At 45.0% G+C, this 22,191-nt stretch overlaps 1 protein-coding gene across 1 annotated transcript in view; it reads right to left on the reverse strand.

The window, feature by feature from the left end:
- Positions 1-22,191, reverse strand: part of LMAN1L (lectin, mannose binding 1 like) — a 173,823-nt gene that overhangs the window by 56,487 nt on the left and 95,145 nt on the right. The gene's annotated exons all lie outside the window — the stretch shown is intronic.

Consider the following 22,191-nt stretch of genomic DNA (forward strand, 5'->3'; position numbering starts at 1 on the left):
TCAGAATGAATAAGTCAGCAGCAAGTGAAGGATTGGTTTTATTTATTTTTTACGCCATTCCTCGTGTGGTATAAGTGATTAGACGACTTTATTCTTCGGGTCGGTGCAATTACAGCGATACCAGAATTGTATGGCTTTTTCTGTTTTGGCTGCTGTCACACACTAAAAGATTTTTTTAAATAGTTTTTGCATCACCGTATTTTGAAAGCTATAATTTTATAATTTTTCCATATTTCTGCTGACAGTCATGTGAGGACTTGTTTTTTGTGGAACAAGTTGACATTTTTATTGGTACCATTTTCAGGCACATAACATTTTTTGATCACTTTCTATTCAGATTTTTTGGGGGTAAAATGAACAAAACCAGCAATTCAGTCATTTTTGTGCTTTTTTTATGCAGTTCTATGTGAGGTAAAATTAATAAGGCAGCTTTATTCTTTGGATCAGTTCAATTACAGCGATACCCCATTAACCCCTCTCTGACCTTAGACGTACTATCCCGTCGAGGTGCCCTGGGCATATCTGACCCTCGACGGGATAGTACGTCATAGCGATCGGCCGCGCTCACGGGGGGGAGCGCAGCCGGGTGTCAGCTGCCTATCGCAGCGGACATCCGGCACAATGTGCCAGGAGCGGTCACGGACCGCCCCCGGCACATTAACCCCTGGCACACCGCGATCAAACATGATCGCGGTGTGCCGGCAGTATAGGGAAACATCGCGCAGGGAGGGGGCTCCCTGCGGGCTTCCCTGAGACCCCCGCAGCAACGCGATGTGATCGCATTGCTGCGAGGGTCTCTTACCTTCCTTCCTCGCTGCAGGCCCGGATCCAAGATGGCCGCGGCATCCGGGTCCTGCAGGGAGGGAGGTGGTTTACCAAGTGCCTGCTCAGAGAAGGCGCTTGGTAAGCCTGCACTGCTCTAAGTCAGATCACTGATCTGACAGAGTGCTGTGCAAACTGTCAGATCAGTGATCTGTGATGTCCCCCCGGGACAAAGTAAAAAAAAAATTTCCACATGTGTAAAAAAAAAAATAAATCCTAAATAATTAAAAATAAAATAAAATATTATTCCCATAAATACATTTCTTTATCTAAATAAAAAAAACAATAAAAGTACACATATTTAGTATCGCCGCGTCTGTAACGACCCAACCTGTCCCACTAGTTAACCCCTTCAGTAAACACCGTAAGAAAAAAAAAAACGAGGCAAAAAACAACGCTTTATTATCATACTGCCGAACAAAAAGTGGAATAACACGCGATCAAAAAGACAGATATAAATAACCATGGTACCACTGAAAATGTCATCTTGTCCCGCAAAAAACGAGCCACTATACAGCATCATCAGCGAAAAAATAAAAAAGTTATAGTCCTCAGAATAAAGATATGCAAAAATAATTATTTTTTCTATAAAATAGTTTTTATCGTATAAAAGCGCCAAAACATAAAAAAATAATATAAATGAGGTATCGCTGTAATCGTAGAATAAAAGTGCTTTATCAATTTTACCAAACGCAGAACGGTATAAACGCCTCCCCCAAAAGAAGTTCATGAATAGCTGGTTTTCAGTCATTCTGCCTCACAAAAATCGGAATAAAAAGCGATCAAAAAATGTCACGTACCCGAAAATGTTACCAATAAAAACGGTAACTCGTCCCGCAAAAAACAAGACCTCACATGACTCTGTGGACTCAAATATGGAAAAATTATAGCTTTCAAAATGTGGTAATGCAAAAAATATTTTTTTGCAATAAAAAGCGTCTTTCAGTGTGTGACGGCTGCCAATCATAAAAATCCACTAAATAACTCGCTATAAAAGTAAATCAAACCCCCCTTCATCACCCCTTAGTTAGGGAAAAATAAAAAAATAAAAAAATGTATTTATTTTCATTTTCCTGCTAGGGTTAGGGCTAGGGTTAGGGGTAGGGTTAGGGTTATGGCTAGGGTTAAGGCTACAGTTAGGGTTGGGGCTAAAGTTAGGGTTAGGGTTGGGGCTAAAGTTAGGGTTAGGATTACATTTACGGTTGGGAATAGGTTTGGGATTAGGGTTAGGGGTGTGTTTAGAGTTACCGTTGGGATTAGGGTTAGGGGTGTGTTTGCATTAGGGTTTCAGTTATAATTGGGGGGTTTCCACTGTTTAGGCAGATCAGGGGCTCTCCAAACGCGACATGGCGTCAGATCTCAATTCCAGCCAATTCTGCGTTGAAAAAGTAAAACAGTGCTCATTCCCTTCCGTGCTCTCCTGTGTGCCCAAACAGGGGTTTACCCCAACATATCAGCGTACTCAGGACAAATTGGAAAACAACTTTTGGGGTCCAATTTCTCCTGTTACCCTTGGGAAAATACAAAACTGGGGGGTAAAAAATTATTTTTGTGGGAAAAAGAAAGATTTTTTATTTTCACGGCTCTGCGTTATAAACTGTAGTGAAACACTTGGGGGTTCAAAGTTCTCACAACACATCTAGATAAGTTTAGTGAGGGGTCTAGTTTCCAATATGGGGTCACTTGTGGGGCTTTTCTACTGTTTAGGTACATTAGAGACTCTGCAAACGCAATGTGATGCCTGCAGACCAATCCATCTAAGTCAGCATTCCAAATTATGCTCTTTCTTTTCCGAGCTCTGCCATGCGCTCAAACGGTAGTTACCCCTCCACATATCAGGTATCAGCGTACTCAGGACAAATTGGACAACAATATTTAGGGTCCAATTTCTCCTGTTACCCTTGGAAAAATACAAAACTGAGGGCTAAAAAATATTTTTTGTGGAAAAAATTTTTTATTTTATTTGCACGGCTCTGCGTTATAAACTGTAGTGAAACACTTGGGGGTTCAAAGCTCTCACAACACATTTAGATGAGTTCCTTAGGGGGTCTACTTTCCAAAATGGTGTCACTTGTGGGGGTTTCTATTGTTTAGGTATATTAGGGGCTCTGCAAACGCAATGTGACGCCTGCAGACCATTCCATCTAAGTCTGCATTCCAAATGGCGCGCCTTGCCTTCCGAGCCCTCCCATGCGCCCAAACGGTGGTTCCCCCCCCACATATGGTGTATCAGCATACTCAGGACAAATTGGACAACAACTTTTGGGGTCCAATTTCTCCTGTTAGCCTCGAAAAAATACAAAACTGGGGGCTAAAAAATAATTTTTGTGGGAAAATTTTTGTTTATTTTTATGGCTCTGCATTATAAACTTCTGTGAAGCCCTTGGTGAGTCAAAGTGCTCACCGCACATCCAGATAAGTTCCTTAGGGGGTCTACTTTCCAAAATGGTGTCACTTGTGGGGGGTTCAATGTTTAGGCACATCAGTGGCTCTTCAAATGCAACATGGCTTCCCATCTCAATTCCTGTCAATTTTGCATTTATAAGTCAAACGGCGCTCCTTCCCTTCCGAGCTCTCCCATGTGCCCAAACAGTGGTTTACCCCCACATATGGTGTATCAGCGTACTCAGGACAAATTGTACAACAACTTTTGGGTGTCCAATTTCTTCTCTTACCCTTGAGAAAATAAAAAATTGGGGGCAAAAAGATAATTTTTGTGAAAAAATATGATTTTTTATTTTTACGGTTCTGCATTATAAACTTCTGTGAAGCACTTGGTGGGTCAAAGTGCTCACCACACCTCTAGATAAGTTCCTTAGGGGGTCTACTTTACAAAATGGTGTCACTTGTGGGGGGTTTCAATGTTTAGGCACATCAGTGGCTCTCCAAACGCAACATGGTGTCCCATCTCAATTCCTGTCAAATTTGCATTGAAAAGTCAAATTGCCCTCCTTTGCTTCCGAGCTCTGTCATGCGCCCAAACAGTGGTTTACCCCCACATATGGGGTATCAGTGTACTCAGGACAAATTGTATAACAACTTTTGGGGTCCATTTTCTCCTGTTACCCTTGGTAAAATAAAACAAATTGGAGCTGAATAAATTTTTTGTGAAAAAAAGTTAAATGTTCATTTTTATTTAAACATTCCAAAAATTCCTGTGAAACACCTGAAGGGTTAATAAACTTCTTGAATGTGGTTTTGAGCACCTTGAGGGGTGCAGTTTTTAGAATGGTGTCACACTTGGGTATTTTCTATCATATAGACCCCTCAAAATGACTTCAAATGAGATGTGGTCCCTAAAAAAAAAATGGTGTTGTAAAAATGAGAAATTGCTGGTCAACTTTTAACCCTTATAACTCCCTAACAAAAAAAAAATTTGGTTCCAAAACTGTGATGATGTACAGTAGACATGTGGGAAATGTTACATATTAAGTATTTTGTGTGACATATCTCTGTGATTTAATTGCATAAAAATTTAAAGTTGGAAAATTGCGAAATTTTCAAAATTTTCGCCAAATTTCCGTTTTTTTTTTCACAAATAAACGCAGGTAATATCAAAGAAATTTTACCACTATCATGAAGTACAATATGTCACAAGAAAACAATGTCCGAATCACCAGGATCCGTTGAAGCGTTCCAGAGTTATAACCTCATAAAGGGACAGTGGTCAGAATTCTAAAAATTGGCCTGGTCATTGATGTGCAAACCACCCTTGGGGGTAAAGGGGTTAATATCTTTTTTCATATTTTGCACTTTTACGCAATAAAAACTATTTTATAGAAATTATTTTTTTGCATCGCTTTATTCTGAGAGCTATAACTTTTTTAGTTTTCTGCTAATGAAGCTTTATAGTGGATTGAGTTTTGCAGGACAAGATGATGTTTCCAGTGATACCATTTTTATTTACAATCGTCTTTTTTTATTGCGTTTCATTTCCACTTTTTATTCAGTCGCCAGATGAAAAAGCATTGTTTTTTTCCGGTGTTCACTGAAGGGGTTAACTAGTGGGACAGTTTTATATAGGTCAGGTCGTCCCGGACGTAGCAATACCAAATATGTGTACTTTTTTTCATAATAATATTTATTTATGGGTGCAATATATTTTTTATTTTTTTTAGGATTTTGTGATAAATTTGACAAGGAAGTATAACTATGCCCCATCCTAGCTCATGTTGGTGGAGCTGCTTCAAAGTGGTGTGAAAATGCCAAACATCACAATTTTTTCCCAATTATGTGAATTCAAACTGTTGTACATCAGTTTCGGCCTCTTAGAAAGCATTAATTTCACCCTTTATGGTCATATATTAGATGTGTCTAATAAACATTTCAACTTTTGACCCCACTTTCACAGGGTCCAGGATCACAGATTGCTAGGTAAGTATCTGTTTATTATTTTGATGCCACATATATAAAAGCTTACCGTTCTGGACCAATAACCTTTTTTTGTGAGGGGGGACTAAGCATCACATTTATTACCTCAATCCAAGCACATAACATTCTACTACATTAGACTTACTACACTGTGTTCGTACTCAGCAGGAAAAGACCGTTAAGGCCTTCGATGTGTGATCTCCTGTATCAATTCTATAGCTGCATACTCAAATATAGGATTTTACTCTCAAACCATGTTGACACCTTCAAGATTGAGTCAGAATTTAGGCATACTTTCAACACCTAAACCGTGACAGAATCTGACGCCATCCCACCTGTAATGTATGTGTGATATACAACAGTGGCGGACACTGACAGCTTTGGGCCCCTGTGCAAGAAATGTGTCTGGGCCCCCCTCCCTGCCCAGCATGCTGATGAGAGAAATCTGGCTCCGAGAAACAAACCAGATTGCCCTCATTATCAAAGCCCTGGTTAAGATTTGGTTCTGCTGGTTCTAGCGCAGTCAGATTTGCAGTCAGGTGACAACTAGTGTTCGCTGTCAGTGAATAGAACACTGCAGACGCTGCTGACTCTCTAGTTGGCACATGACAGCAAGTGTGCGAAGTGCATCCTCTTGGTTATGTGATTACTGTGGAAAACGGCAGAGCCTGACCATGTATATATTATATTACATTATATGTCTGGTATCTGATAGTATACTACATAGAAAAGTATGGCATAGTGTAGTAGACTGCATTATTCCATACAACAGTATCATGTAAAAGACGTACTACAGGGAGAGAACCCACACAACTCTCCCTATATACAATTTGTGCCCTCACAGAGCCCCCTATATAGAGCAGGAGCCCTCACAGAGCCCCCGATGAAATCTGGATGCAGGTCAGCTGTATATTGCGACCTGCGGACCAGTGTTTCCGGGTGTTTGGTTATCACAGATAGCCTGGTCCGATTTCCACATTTTGCCCAGGTCTGTTAAATATGATCCATATACTAATCTGTGTACTGGGTGTTATCTACTATACCAGTGATGGCGAACCTTTTAGAGACCGAGTGCCCAAACTGCAATCTAAAATCCACTTATTTATCGCAAACTGCCAACACAGCAATTTAACCGGAATACTGTGGTTTTAGATTAGAAAATCTCCTACATTAGTGCGCTATAGCGTCTATAGCAAAGAGCTTGTAAGCACTGCACTCCAAGCCAAAGATACTAGCCACTGATTGCAGTGGAGGTCTGTTCTTGAGAGTGAAGAGGATTTTTATTCCAAAGTAAAATTGGCAAGTTGTTTGTTTTTTACAACCTCTTTGCAATTGGAACCCTTTATCATGATGAGAATAACCCTTTAAGCCAGGGATGTTAAACTAAATACACATTTTCCTCAATACAGTGAAATGGGCCTCACATAGTGCTCCATACTGTATAATGGCCCCACATGATGCATACAGTTTAATGGCCCCACATGATGCTCCATACTGTATAATGGCCCCACATGATGCATACAGTATAATGGCCCCACATGATGATACATACTTTACTTGGCGATTGGTGGAGCAGCTTAATATACATTTTTTTGCAAAAAAACGTATTAACTAAATACCCTGTATTTTTTTTCATTTTTTGACTAGCACTTGCTCATTTACTGTGACTTCTTTACAACAGAGTATTTTTTACCTCGCTGTGCTCTTTTTGTGTCTTCAAGTTTCTTGGTGGTGTGAACAAGTTTCTACAGACTTGTTCACTGTGCAAGTAGCCCATGTGTTTTTGGTTCTAATTGTTCTCTTGTTTCTACAAGACTGGGGTGTCCACCACTCCTCTGTGGGCCACTTGCAGTAAAGCTGTTCCATCCTGCATGTCCACATGGATATTTTCTCTCTGAACCCTGCTTATACAGGTACTCAGGGCTGCCACTAGGAATTTCAGGGCCCCATACTGGCAAAATTTTCAGGGCCCCCTTAAGACTCCGCCCAGGCTCCACCCCAGCCCCGCCTCCACCCCTCGAACTGTCCACAGCCCCACCGCTGTCTCTTGGCAAAACTCCACTTCTCACAAATCACACATTAACAGTTCCCATCATCAGATCAAACACATAGCCAGCAGCTTTTGTTTTGGCCAAAAGGTTTTTTTTAATCTGAGATGACAACAAGGTAGACTCTTTTGGCCGGGCCCTACTCTAACCTATTAAACATTTGTTAAAATATGCAATACAATTTAGATGTATTTTTATTTATTTTTCAATTTTTCAAATGACCAATAATACCACATACAAGGGACAAATACCACAACACCATGACCAGACCACATATTACCACCACAGTGACTGAACAATACCACATACAAGGGACAAATACCACCTCAGCATGTCCAGACCACATATTACCATCACATGGTGACCAACTACATACAAGGAACAAATACCAACACAAGATGAACAGACCACATATTACCACCACACAGTGACCGAATAATAGCACATACAAGGAACAAATACCGCTACACCATGGCCGGACAACATATTACCACCACATTGTGACTGAATAGTACAATACTGATAATTAATTAAAAAAATACTATCACCATAAGTGCCATTATACACAGGAGATCTGTACTTAGTATGCAGTGTGTGTACAGGTAATACAGTGGTCACTGATGCCATTATACACAGTAGCTCTTTATATAGTGTCAGTGTACAGGTAATACAGGGATCACCAGTGACATTAGGCTGAGGATCTGTTTATACCAAGGAAGGTGACGGGCACAAGGGGGCATTCTTTGCGTCTGGAGGAGAGAAGGTTTTTCCACCAACATAGAAGAGGATTCTTTACTGTTAGGGCAGTGAGAATCTGGAATTGCTTGCCTGAGGAGGTGGTGATGGCGAACTCAGTCGAGGGGTTCAAGAGAGGCCTGGATGTCTTCCTGGAGCAGAACAATATTGTATCATACAATTAGGTTCTGTAGAAGGACGTAGATCTGGGGATTTATTATGATGGAATATAGGCTGAACTGGATGGACAAATGTCTTTTTTCGGCCTTACTAACTATGTTACTATGTTACTATGTTATTATACACAGGAGCTCTGAATATAGGGTACAGTGTACATGTAATACAGCGATCACTAGTGACATTATACACAGGAGCTCTGTATATAGTGTATAGTGTACAGATAATATAGTGATCACCAGTGACATTATACACAGGAGCTCTGTATACAGTATACATTATACAGTGTATGGTGTCAGTGTACAGGTAACATACTCACCAGTGACGTCTCTAGCTAAAGTCCTTCATCTTTGCGTTTCTTTTTAATCCAGCGCAGACCGCTATCACTTCTTTCTGCCAGGACTCGTCTCTGCATAAAATAACACAGTTATCTAGAGCACCGCTTCCAGAGCACATTCCCCATTTTTTCCCTTTCTTCTACACTACACATCTGACTACAGACGTTCACCCACCATTAATATATAATTGGTTATTATGCAACCCACCATTCCAAATATAAATTATAATCCACCACTGTGCCCCCACTATCTGTATATAGCCACTTTCCCCATTTAATACAAATAAATTAATTAGCACCTGTATTCTTTCTCCCAATTTATTACCAGTCACTTTATCCTCAACGACCCCCACTATTTACCTCCTGCTCTAACCCTTACCCCAATTCATTATAGTTACATGCCCCTTCTGCCTCAATTCATTGCCATGTCTTCTCTCTCTCCCACCCTCTATTCATTATCAATTGCTCTTCCCCACCCTCAAAATTCATTATTTGCTCTTCCCACCCCCACCTTCAATTCAATTGCTGTCCAAGTCCTTCACACTCACTTCATGTGCAGTCCCCATCACCCCCACTTCATCATTTAGTCCCCTATCATCATTTAGTCCCCTATCCCCCCGTCACTTCATCTGCAGTCCCCCTTACTTCATCATTTGCAGCCCCCTATCATTTCATCATGTGAAGAACCCCCTCAAAAACACTTCATCATCTGCAGTCCCTATCACTCCCACATCATTTCCTGTCCCCATCACCCCCACATCATCATTTGCAGTCCCCATCACCCCCACAACATCATTTGCAGTCCCCATCACCCCCACATCATTTGCAGTCCCCATCACCCCCACATCATCATTTGCAGTCCCCATCACCCCACATCATCATTTGCAGTCCCCATCACCCCACATCATCATTTGCAGTCCCCCACATCATTTGCAGTCCCCATCACCCCCACATCATTTGCAGTCCCCATCACCCCCACATCATTTGCAGTCCCCATCACCCCCACATCATCATTTGCAGTCCCCCCACATCATTTGCAGTCCCTATCACCCCCACATCATCATTTGCAGTCCCCATCACCCCCACATCATTTGCAGTCCCCATCACCCCCACATCATCATTTGCAGTCCCCATCACCCCCACATCATCATTTGCAGTCCCCATCACCCCCACATCATTTGCATTCCCCATCACCCCAGCATCATCATTTGCAGTCCCCATCACCCCCACATCATTTGCAATCCCCATCACCCCCACATCATTTGCAGTCCTCATCACCCCCACATCATTTGCAGTCCCCATCACCCCCACATCATCATTTGCAGTCCCCATCACCCCCACAGCATTTGCAGTCCCCATCACCCCAACATCATCATTTGCAGTCCCCATCATCCCCACATCATTTGCAGTCCCCATCACCCCCACATCATCATTTGCAGTCCCCCCACATCATTTGCAGTCCCCATCACCCCCACATCATCATTTGCAGTCCCCATCACCCCCACATCATTTGCAGTCCCCATCACCCCCACATCATCATTTGCAGTCCCCATCACCCCCACATCATCATTTGCAGTCCCCATCACCCCCACATCATCATTTGCAGTCCCCATCACCCCCACATCATTTGCATTCCCCATCACCCCAGCATCATCATTTGCAGTCCCCATCACCCCCACATCATTTGCAGTCCCCATCACCCCCACATCATTTGCAGTCCCCATCACCCCCACATCATTTGCAGTCCCCATCACCCCCACATCATCATTTGCAGTCCCCATCACCCCCACATCATTTGCAGTCCCCATCACCCCAACATCATCATTTGCAGTCCCCATCATCCCCACATCATTTGCAGTCCCCATCATCCCCACATCATTTGCAGTCCCCATCACCCCCACATCATTTGCAGTCCCCATCACCCCCACATCATCATTTGCAGTCCCCCCACATCATTGGCAGTCCCCATCACCCCCACATCATCATTTGCAGTCCCCATCACCCCCACATCATTTGCAGTCCCCATCACCCCCACATCACTATTTGCAGTCCCCATCACCCCCACATCATTTGCAGTCCCCATCACCCCCACATCATCATTTGCAGTCCCCATCACCCCCACATCATTTGCAGTCCCCATCACCCCCACATCACTATTTGCAGTCCCCATCACCCCCACATCATTTGCAGTCCCCATCACCCCAACATCATCATTTGCAGTCCCCATCATCCCCACATCATTTGCAGTCCCCATCACCCCAACATCATCATTTGCAGTCCCCATCATCCCCACATCATTTGCAGTCCCCATCACCCCCACATCATTTGCAGTCCCCATCACCCTCACATCATCATTTGCAGTCCCCCCACATCATTTGCAGTCCCCATCACCCCCACATCATCATTTGCAGTCCCCATCACCCCCACATCATTTGCAGTCCCCATCACCCCCACATCACTATTTGCAGTCCCCATCACCCCCACATCATTTGCAGTCCCCATCACCCCCACATCATTTACAGTCCCCATCACACCCACATCATTTGCAGTCCCCATCACCCCCACATCATCATTTGCAGTCCCCCCACATCATTTGCAGTCCCCATCACCCCCACATCATCATTTGCAGTCCCCATCACCCCCACATCATTTGCAGTCCTCATCACCCCCACATCATTTGCAGTCCCTATCACCCCCACATCATCATTTGCAGTCCCCATCACCCCCACATCATCATTTGCAGTCCCCATCACCTCCACATCATTTGCAGTCTCCATCACCCCCACATCATTTGCAGTCCCCATCACCCCCACATCATCATTTGCAGTCCCCCCTGTTATGAACAGGTAATTCAGAAACACAATGGGTCTAGTGGTTAAGAGCACACAAGGTGACCTGACAGTTACCAATAACAAGGACGAGCTCTGAGACGTGGGAACTCTGCTGACCGCAATCCCTAATCCTATCATACCACACTAGAGGTAGCCGTGGAGCGCTCCTGTCCAGGCCTAGGCGCCTCGAGCACAGCCTGAGAAACTAGCTAGCCCTAAGAGAGAAAAATAAGCCTACCTTGCCTCAGAGAAATTCCCCAAAGGAAAAGGCAGCCCCCCACATATAATGACTGTGAGTTGAGATGAAAGTACAAACACAGAGATGAAATAGATTTTAGCAAAGTGAGGCCCGACTGACTGAACAGACCGAAGATAGGAAAGATTGCTTTGCGGTCAACACAAAACCCTACAAACAACCACGCAGAGGGTGCAAAAAGACCCTCCGCACCGACCAATGGCACGGAGGTACCCCCTCTGCGTCCCAGAGCCTCCAGCAAGCAAGAAAACAACATCGCAAGCTGGACAGAAAATATAGCAACAAAAGCAACACCAGCAAAACTTAGCTTATGCAGGAAAGACAGGCCACAGGAACGATCCAGGAGAGAGCAAGATCCACACTAGAACATTGACTGCAGGCCATGAGCAAAGCACTAGGTGGAGTTAAATAGAGCAGCACCTAACGACTTCACCACATCACCTGAGGAAGGAAACTTAGAAGCTGCAGTACCACTCACATCCACCAACGGAAGCTCATAGACAGAATCAGCCGAAGTACCACTTGTGACCACAGGAGGGAGCTCGACCACAGAATTCACAACAGTACCCCCCCCTTGAGGAGGGGTCACCGAACCCTCACCAGAGCCCCCAGGCCGACCAGGATGAGCCATATGAAAGGCACGAACAAGATCGGCAGCATGGACATCAGAGGCAAAGACCCAGGAATTATCTTCCTGACCATAACCCTTCCACTTAACCAGATACTGGAGTTTCCGTCTCGAAACACGAGAATCCAAAATCTTCTCCACTATATACTCCAACTCCCCCTCCACCAAAACCGGGGCAGGAGGATCAACAGATGGAACCATAGGTGCCACGTATCTCCGCAACAATGACATATGGAATACGTTATGGATGGAAAAAGAATCTGGAAGGGTCAAACGAAAAGACACAGGATTAAGAACCTCAGAAATCCTACACGGACCAATGAAACGAGGCTTAAACTTAGGAGAGGAAACCTTCATAGGAATATAACGAGATGACAACCAAACCAAATCCCCAACCGGAAGTCGGGGACCCACACAGCGTCTGCGATTAGCGAAACGTTGAGCCTTCTCCTGGGACAAGGTCAAATTGTTCACTACATGAGTCCAAATCTGCTGCAACCTGTCCACCACAGTATCCACACCAGGACAGTCCGAAGACTCAACCTGCCCTGAAGAGAAACGAGGATGGAACCCAGAATTGCAGAAAAACGGCGAAACCAAGGTAGCCGAGCTGGCCCGATTATTAAGGGCGAACTCAGCCAACGGCAAAAAGGACACCCAATCATTCTGATCAGCAGAAACAAAGCATCTCAGATATGTTTCCAAGGTCTGATTGGTTCGTTCAGTCTGGCCATTTGTCTGAGGATGGAAAGCCGAGGAAAAAGACAAATCAATGCCCATCCTAGCACAAAAGGCTCGCCAAAACCTCGAAACAAACTGGGAACCTCTGTCAGAAACGATGTTCTCTGGAATGCCATGTAAACGAACCACATACTGGAAAAACAATGGCACCAAATCAGAGGAGGAAGGCAATTTAGACAAGGGCACCAAATGGACCATCTTAGAGAAGCGATCACAAACCACCCAAATGACCGACATTCTTTGAGAGACGGGGAGATCCGAAATAAAATCCATAGAGATACGTGTCCAAGGCCTCTTCGGGACCGGCAAGGGCAAAAGCAACCCACTGGCACGAGAACAGCAGGGCTTAGCCCGAGCACAAATCCCACAGGACTGCACAAAAGAACGCACATCCCGCGACAGAGACGGCCACCAAAAGGATCTAGCCACTAAATCTCTGGTACCAAAGATTCCAGGATGACCAGCCAACACCGAACAATGAACCTCAGAGATAACTTTATTCGTCCACCTATCAGGGACAAACAGTTTCTCCGCTGGGCAACGATCAGGTTTATTAGCCTGAAATTTTTGCAGCACCCGCCGCAAATCAGGGGAGATGGCAGACAAAATTACTCCCTCTTTGAGAATACCCGCCGGCTCAGGCAAACCCGGAGAGTCGGGCACAAAACTCCTAGACAGGGCATCCGCCTTCACATTTTTAGAGCCCGGAAGGTACGAAACCACAAAGTCAAAACGGGAGAAAAACAGCGACCAACGAGCCTGTCTAGGATTCAACCGTTTGGCAGACTCGAGATAAGTCAAGTTCTTGTGATCAGTCAAGACCACCACGCGATGCTTAGCTCCTTCAAGCCAATGACGCCACTCCTCGAATGCCCACTTCATGGCCAGCAACTCGATTGCCAACATCATAATTTCGCTCAGCAGGCGAAAACTTCCTGGAAAAGAAGGCGCATGGCTTCATCACCGAGCAATCAGAACCTCTTTGCGACAAAACAGCCCCCGCTCCAATTTCAGAAGCATCAACCTCAACCTGGAACGGAAGCGAAACATCTGGTTGACACAACACAGGGGCAGAAGAAAAACGACGCTTTAACTCTTGAAAAGCTTCCACAGCAGCAGAAGACCAATTGACCACATCAGCACCCTTCTTGGTCAAATCGGTCAATGGTTTAGCAATACTAGAAAAATTACAGATGAAGCGACGATAAAAATTAGCAAAGCCCAGGAACTTTTGCAGACTCTTCAGAGATGTCGGCTGAGTCCAATCATAAATGGCCTGGACCTTAACAGGGTCCATCTCGATAGTAGAAGGGGAAAAAATGAACCCCAAAAATGAAACATTCTGAACACCAAAGAGACACTTTGATCCCTTCACAAACAAAGAATTAGCACGCAGGACCTGGAACACCATTCTGACCTGCTTCACATGAGACTCCCAATCATCCGAGAAGACCAAAATATCATCCAAGTATACAATCAGGAATTTATCCAGGTACTCTCGGAAGATGTCATGCATAAAGGACTGAAATACTGATGGAGCATTGGCAAGTCCAAATGGCATAACCAGGTACTCAAAATGGCCCTCGGGCGTATTAAATGCAGTTTTCCATTCATCGCCCCGTTTAATACGCACAAGATTGTACGCACCACAAAGATCTATCTTGGTGAACCAACTAGCCCCCTTAATCCGAGCAAACAAATCAGATAGCAGCGGCAAGGGGTACTGAAATTTGACCGTGATTTTATTAAGAAGGCGGTAATCAATACAAGGTCTTAGCGAACCATCCTTCATGGCCACAAAAAAGAACCCTGCTCCCAATGGCGATGATGACGGGCGAATATGACCCTTCTCCAAGGATTCTTTTACGTAACTCCGCATAGCGGCGTGCTCAGGCACAGATAAATTAAACAGTCGACCTTTAGGATACTTACTACCAGGAATCAAATCGATAGCACAATCACAATCCCTATGCGGAGGTAGGGCATTGGACTTGGGCTCATCAAATACTTCCCGGTAATCTGACAAGAACTCTGGGACCTCAGAAGGGGTGGATGATGAAATAGACAGAAATGGGACATCGCCATGTACCCCCTGACAACCCCAGCTGGACACAGACATTGATTTCCAATCCAATACTGGGTTATGGACTTGTAGCCATGGCAACCCCAACACGACCACATCATGCAGATTATGCAACACCAGAAAGCGAATATCCTCCTGATGTGCAGGAGCCATGCACATGGTCAGCTGGGTCCAGTACTGAGGCTTATTCTTGGCCAAAGGCGTAGCATCAATTCCTCTCAATGGAATAGGACACTGCAAGGGCTCCAAGAAAAACCCACAACGCCTAGCATACTCCAAGTCCATCAAATTCAGAGCAGCGCCTGAATCCACAAATGCCATGACAGAATAAGATGACAAAGAGCAGATCAAAGTAACGGACAAAAGAAATTTTGACTGTACCGTACCAATGGTGGCAGACCTAGCGAACCGCTTAGTGCGCTTAGGACAATCGGAGTTAGCATGAGTGGAATCACCACAGTAGAAACACAGCCCATTCTGACGTCTGTGTTCTTGCCGTTCAGCTCTGGTCAAAGTCCTATCGCACTGCATAGGCTCAGGTTTATGCTCGGATAATACCGCCAAATGGTGCACAGATTTACGCTCACGCAAGCGTCGACCGATCTGAATGGCCAAAGACATAGACTCATTCAAACGAGCAGGCATAGGAAATCCCACCATGACATCTTTAAGGGCTTCAGAGAGACCCTTTCTGAAAATCGCTGCCAGCGCACATTCATTCCACTGAGTGAGCACAGACCACTTCCTAAACCTCTGACAATATACCTCTACCTCATCCTGACCCTGACACAGAGCCAGCAAATTTTTCTCTGCCTGATCCACTGAATTAGGTTCTCCATACAGCAATCCGAGCGCCAGAAAAAACGCATCAATATTACATAATGCAGGATCTCCTGGCGCAAGGGAAAATGCCCAGTCTTGAGGGTCGCCACGTAATAAAGAAATAATGATCTTAACTTGTTGAACTGGGTCACCAGAGGAGCGAGGTTTCAAAGCCAGAAACAGTTTACAATTATTTTTGAAACTCAGAAATTTAGCTCTATCTCCAGAAAACAAATCAGGAATAGGAATTCTTGGTTCTAACATAGAATTCTGAGCCACAAAGTCTTGAATATTTTGTACTCTTGCAGTGAGATGATCCACACATGAAGACAGACCTTTAATGTCCATCACTACACCTGTGTCCTGAACCACCCAAATGTCTAGGGGAAAAAAAAGGCAAAACACAGTGCAAAGAAAAAAAAATGGTCTCAGAACTTCTTTTTTCCCTCTATTGAGAAGCATTAGTACTTTGGGCCTGCAGTACTGTTATGAACAGGTAATTCAGAACCACAATGGGTCTAGTGGTTAAGAGCACACAAGGTGACCTGACAGTTACCAATAACAAGGACGAGCTCTGAGACGTGGGAACTCTGCTGACCGCAATCCCTAATCCTATCATACCACACTAGAGGTAGCCGTGGAGCGCTCCTGTCTAGGCCTAGGCGCCTCGAGCACAGCCTGAGAAACTAGCTAGCCCTAAGAGAGAAAAATAAGCCTACCTTGCCTCAGAGAAATTCCCCAAAGGAAAAGGCAGCCCCCCACATATAATGACTGTGAGTTGAGATGAAAGTACAAACACAGAGATGAAATAGATTTTAGCAAAGTGAGGCCCGACTGACTGAACAGACCGAAGATAGGAAAGATTGCTTTGCGGTCAACACAAAACCCTACAAACAACCACGCAGAGGGTGCAAAAAGACCCTCCGCACCGACCAACGGCACGGAGGTACCCCCTCTGCGTCCCAGAGCCTCCAGCAAGCAAGAAAAACCAACATCGCAAGCTGGACAGAAAATATAGCAACAAAAGCAACACCAGCAAAACTTAGCTTATGCAGGAAAGACAGGCCACAGGAACGATCCAGGAGAGAGCAAGATCCACACTAGAACATTGACTGCAGGCCATGAGCAAAGCACTAGGTGGAGTTAAATAGAGCAGCACCTAACGACTTCACCACATCACCAGAGGAAGGAAACTTAGAAGCTGCAGTACCACTCACATCCACCAACGGAAGCTCATAGACAGAATCAGCCGAAGTACCACTTGTGACCACAGGAGGGAGCTCGACCACAGAATTCACAACACCTCCCACATCATTTGCAGTCCCCATCACCCCCACATCATCATTTGCAGTCCCCATAACCCCCACATCATTTGCAATCCCCATCACCCCCACATCATTTGCAGTTCCCATCACCCCCACATCATCATTTGCAGTCCCCTATCCCCCCTTCACTTCATTTGCAGTCCCCTATCATTTCATGTGCAGTACCCCTTCAAATACACTTCATCATTTGCAGCCCCCTATTATTCCATCATGTGCAGTACTCCCTAAAACACACTCCATCATCTGCAGTCTCACTCCCCCTCACCTCATCTATTTAAAAAAACAAAAATGTTGTTATACTTACCTCAGTCGTTCCCGGGGCGTCTAGTGTCTTCAGCAGTGAAGCAGCAGCTAGAATGTATGGGCTGCTGAGAGGACCTGAAAGGAGCCCCTACATTCTAGCACATTCACTACTGAGACGGCTAGAATGTATGGGCTGTAGTCAGGACCTGCAGGGAGCCTATACATTCTAGCTACGGCCGAGCAGGAGCTGCGCAGCCGACTAGGTAAGACGGCCGTGCACAGCTCCAAGAAGGCTCCCGGGCCCCAGTGCCGACCTGTGCGCCGCAGTGCACAGTATTTTAGTGCATGATGGGGCCCGATCAATAGAAACACAACAGTGGGGCCCCGAATCTGCAGGCCCCTCTGTGTACTGCTGCTGACCGGGCCCCATACAGCAGTAACGGCTGTAATGCCCTGATGGCGGCCCTGCAGGTACTATACAGATGATCAGGTTTTTAATACATCAGATAGGGATTATATACATTAGATAGGACTGCTCTATTATGGGTATACCTTGGCGATTGGTGGAGCAGCTTAATATACATTTTTTGGCAAAAAAATGTATTAACTTAATACCCTGTATTTTTTCATTTTTTGACTAGAACTTGCTCATTTACTGTGACTTCTTTACAACAGAGTATTTTTGACCTCGCTGTCCTCTTTTTGTGTCTTCAATGGCCTGGCCCCACATGATGCATACAGTATTATGGCCCCACATGATGATTTACACAGTATAATGGCCTCACATGATTTTCCATACTATATAATGGTCACACATGCTTCATACTGTATAATGGCCACACATTATGCTGCATACAGTATAATGGCCCCACATGATGCTCCATACTGTATAATGGCCACACATGATGCTCCATACTGTATAATGGCCACACATGATGCTCCATTCTGTATAATGGCCACACATGATGCTCCATACTGTATAATAGCCACACAGTGCTTCATACTGTATAATGGCCTCACATAGTGCTCCATACTGTATAATGGCTCCACATGATGCATATAGTATAATGGCCCCACATGATGATGCATACTTTATAATGGCCCCACATGATGCATACAGTATAATGGCCCCACATGATGCATACAGTATAATGGCCCCACATGATGATTTATACAGTATAATGGCCTCACATGATGATGCATACAATATAATGGTCCCACGTGATGATGCATACAATACGATGCCACCACGTGATGATGCATACAATACAATGGCCCCACGTGATGATGCATACAATATAATGGCCCCACGTGATGATGCATACAATATAATGGCCCCACGTGATGCTTTATACAGTATAATGGCCTCATGTGATGCTCCATACTGTATAATGGCCATACATGATGCTCCATACTGTATAATGGCCACACATGATGCTCCATACAGTATAATGGCCTCATGTGATGCTCCATACTTTATAATGGCCCCACATGATGCATACAGTATAATGGCCCCACATGATGATTTATACAGTATGATGGCCCCACATGATGATGCATACAGTATAATGGTCCCACATGATTCTGCATACAATATACTGGCCCCACATGATGATGCATCCAATACAATGGTCCCACGAGATGATGCATACAATACAATGGCCCCACGTGATGATGCATACAATACAATGGCCTCGTGATGATGCATACAATACAATGGCCCCACGTGATGATGCATACACTATAATGGCCCCACGTGATGATGCATACAATATAATGGCCCCACGTGATGATGCATACAATATAATGGCCCCACGTGATGATGCATACAATATAATGGTCCCACGTGATGATGCATACAATATAATGGCCCCACTTGATGATGCATACAGTATAATGGCCAAATATGATGCTGCATACAGTATAATGGCCCCACATGATGCTGCATACAGTATAATGGCCCCATATACTGCTCCATACTGTGTAATGGCCTTGCATTAAAAAAAAAATACTCACCTCTGCCCGTTCCAACACTTATCTAGTCTCTTCATATATTAGTCCTACCTGTGGGCATGCGCACCATCTCAGCAATAGTGCCACCGCCACTCTCCTCAGATCACTCGCCATCCCCGTCCTCAGCAAGAGCGCAGACTGATGGAACGGCGTACGGCTGATGGGAGAGTTAGGAGCAGAGTGGCCGTGGAGCTATTGATGAGGGTCTGGGAGATTACAAGCAGGCTGAGAAAAGTGGTGGCAGAGCTAGTTTTGAGGAGATCGCGCATGCCCCCCTCTGACACCCGTGCCATAGGATCGCCACCACTGTACTCTATGTGCACATATATAGTGTTACATGCACTGACGAGGCTGCAGGACCTCACATTATAATATATATCTGATATATAATGCGGGATGTCCTGGTGCCGGGCTCGGGGTCACACAGTGCAGGGTGAGGATCACTGTGACTTATTGCTGCAGCTTCAACTTACATGCAGATCGGGTGACACTGGAGCTGGAACCTTATCTGTATGTAAGTTTAGGATGGTGCAATAAATCTCACAGTACAGATAGATCCTCTACAGAAAGCAGATAAGAAAGCAGGAATCAGATGAAGCCCGTCACATACCTCCTGCCCCGACCCCCTGGCTCTCTGCTGACTTCATCTCTCCTCTCCGGGCCTCCGGCAGAGTGAACCAGGCGTGCAGGTGAAGTCAGCTTAGCAGACACACAGCCTGCTGTGTCTGCAATAGGGGGATGCCGGCCGGCACTTGTACACTTCTAATACAGTGCCGGGCAGGCTCCGATCTACTTCAGCAGCAGAAAGCCGGGCCCCTGTACGCCCCTGCCTGCAAGGGCCCCCTTCACCTCCGGGCCCCAGTGCGGCTGCACTGGTTGAACGGGCGGTAGGTCCGCCCCTGATATACAAGATGATAATCATTACAGAGGGTTCTGCACAAACGAAGCTGCAGATTCCACAAACAAAAACATTGATTTACATCCTTTGAATTACAAAAGTGCTGATCCAGTTCCAGATTCGCTGACAAATTTGCATTAAAAAATACCAAGTTTAGCTACTGACTTTTTGACAGATCTATGGTAGATTTTCCTATGACAAAGTTTGTGCCTTATGAATGTGACCTAAGGCCTAAACAATATTGATGGAACTGCCCGAAGTCCTAATATTCTCATTTCAGGAATCACCTTTTTATGCAATTACAGTACCATTTTCTTAGACAATCTTATTTAATAATCCAATCAGTGCTGTGTGATCAGTTTTTTCCTTTAGCCATTTTGTTAACTATGAGTATAGGCATACTGTAGCAAGGTTGCCTACACTTCAAAAAAATGGTCACAATGGCAAAAAAAACATTATAGTGTTATCTCTCTGCTGGTCTCAACTTTCTGGTCCTACTTGATACTTAGGAAATGACAGATCAGCCAATTACTGGCTGCAGTGGTGATCAGCCTTAAGGTACCTTCACACTAAACGATATCGCTAGCGATCCGTGACGTTGCAGAGTCCTCGCTAGCGATATCGTTCAGTTTGACACACAGCAGCAATCAGAGTCCTGCTGTGATGTCGTTGGTCGGAGCTAGAGGGCCAGAACTTTATTTGGTCGCTGGCTCTCCCGCTGACATCGCTGAATCGGCGTGTGTGACACCGATTCAGCGATGTCTTCGCTGGTAACCAGGGTAAACATCGGGTTACTAAGCGCAGGGCAGCGCTTAGTAACCCGATGTTTACCCTGGATACCATCCTAAAAGTAAAAAAAAAAACAAACGCTACATACTTACCTTCGGCTGTCTGTCCCCGGCGCTGTGCTTTCCTGCACTCACTGTGAGCACAGCGGCCGGAAAGCAGAGCGGTGACGTCACCGCTCTGCTTTCCGGCCGCTGTGCTCACAGCCAGTACAGAGAAGCACAGCGCCGGGGACAGACAGCCGAAGGTAAGTATGTAGCGTTTGTTTTTTTTTACTTTTAGGATGGTATCCAGGGTAAACATCGGGTTACTAAGCGCGGCCCTGCGCTTAGTAACCCGATGTTTACCCTGGTTACCGGCATCGTTGGTCGCTGGAGAGCTGTCTGTATGACAGCTCTCCAGCGACCAAACAGCGACGCTGCAGCGATCCCGATCGTTGTCTGGATCGCTGCAGCGTCGTTTAGTATGAAGGTACCTTCAGCCAGTGATTGCCTTTAGCTGCACAAATGTTCCTGTGTCAGTCAGTATCATCACTGTAGCAGGAAGTAGAGACTGGAAGGGAAAGGCAACATCTGAATGGGAGCAGTAGGGGATCATAAAATCATAGAATGTTAGAGTTGGAAGGGACCACCTTGGTCATCTGGTCCAACCCCCTGCTCAAAGCAGGATTCACTAAATCATCCCAGACAGATGTCGGTCAGCCTCTGTTTGAAGACTTCCTTTGAAAGAGAACTCACCACCTCTCGTGGCAGCCTGTTCCACTCATTGATCACCCTGTCAAAAAGTTTTTTCTAATATCTAATCTGTGTCTCCTCCCATTCAGTTTCATCCCATTGATTCTAGTCTTTCCTGTGCAAATGAGAATAAAGATGGTCCTTCTACAATTTGACAGCCCTTGAGACATTTGTAGAAGTCTCCTCTCAGTCTTTTTTTTTTGCAAGCTAAACATTCACAAATCCTGTAAATGTTCCTCATAGGACATGGTTTGCAGACCAGTCACCATTCTGGTCGCCTTTCTCTGAACTTGCTCCAGTTTGTTGATGTCTTTTTTAAAATGTGGTACCCTAAACTGGAC

Source organism: Ranitomeya imitator, chromosome 4 (genome assembly GCF_032444005.1).
Source record: "Ranitomeya imitator isolate aRanImi1 chromosome 4, aRanImi1.pri, whole genome shotgun sequence".
NCBI classification, from domain to species: domain Eukaryota; kingdom Metazoa; phylum Chordata; class Amphibia; order Anura; family Dendrobatidae; genus Ranitomeya; species Ranitomeya imitator.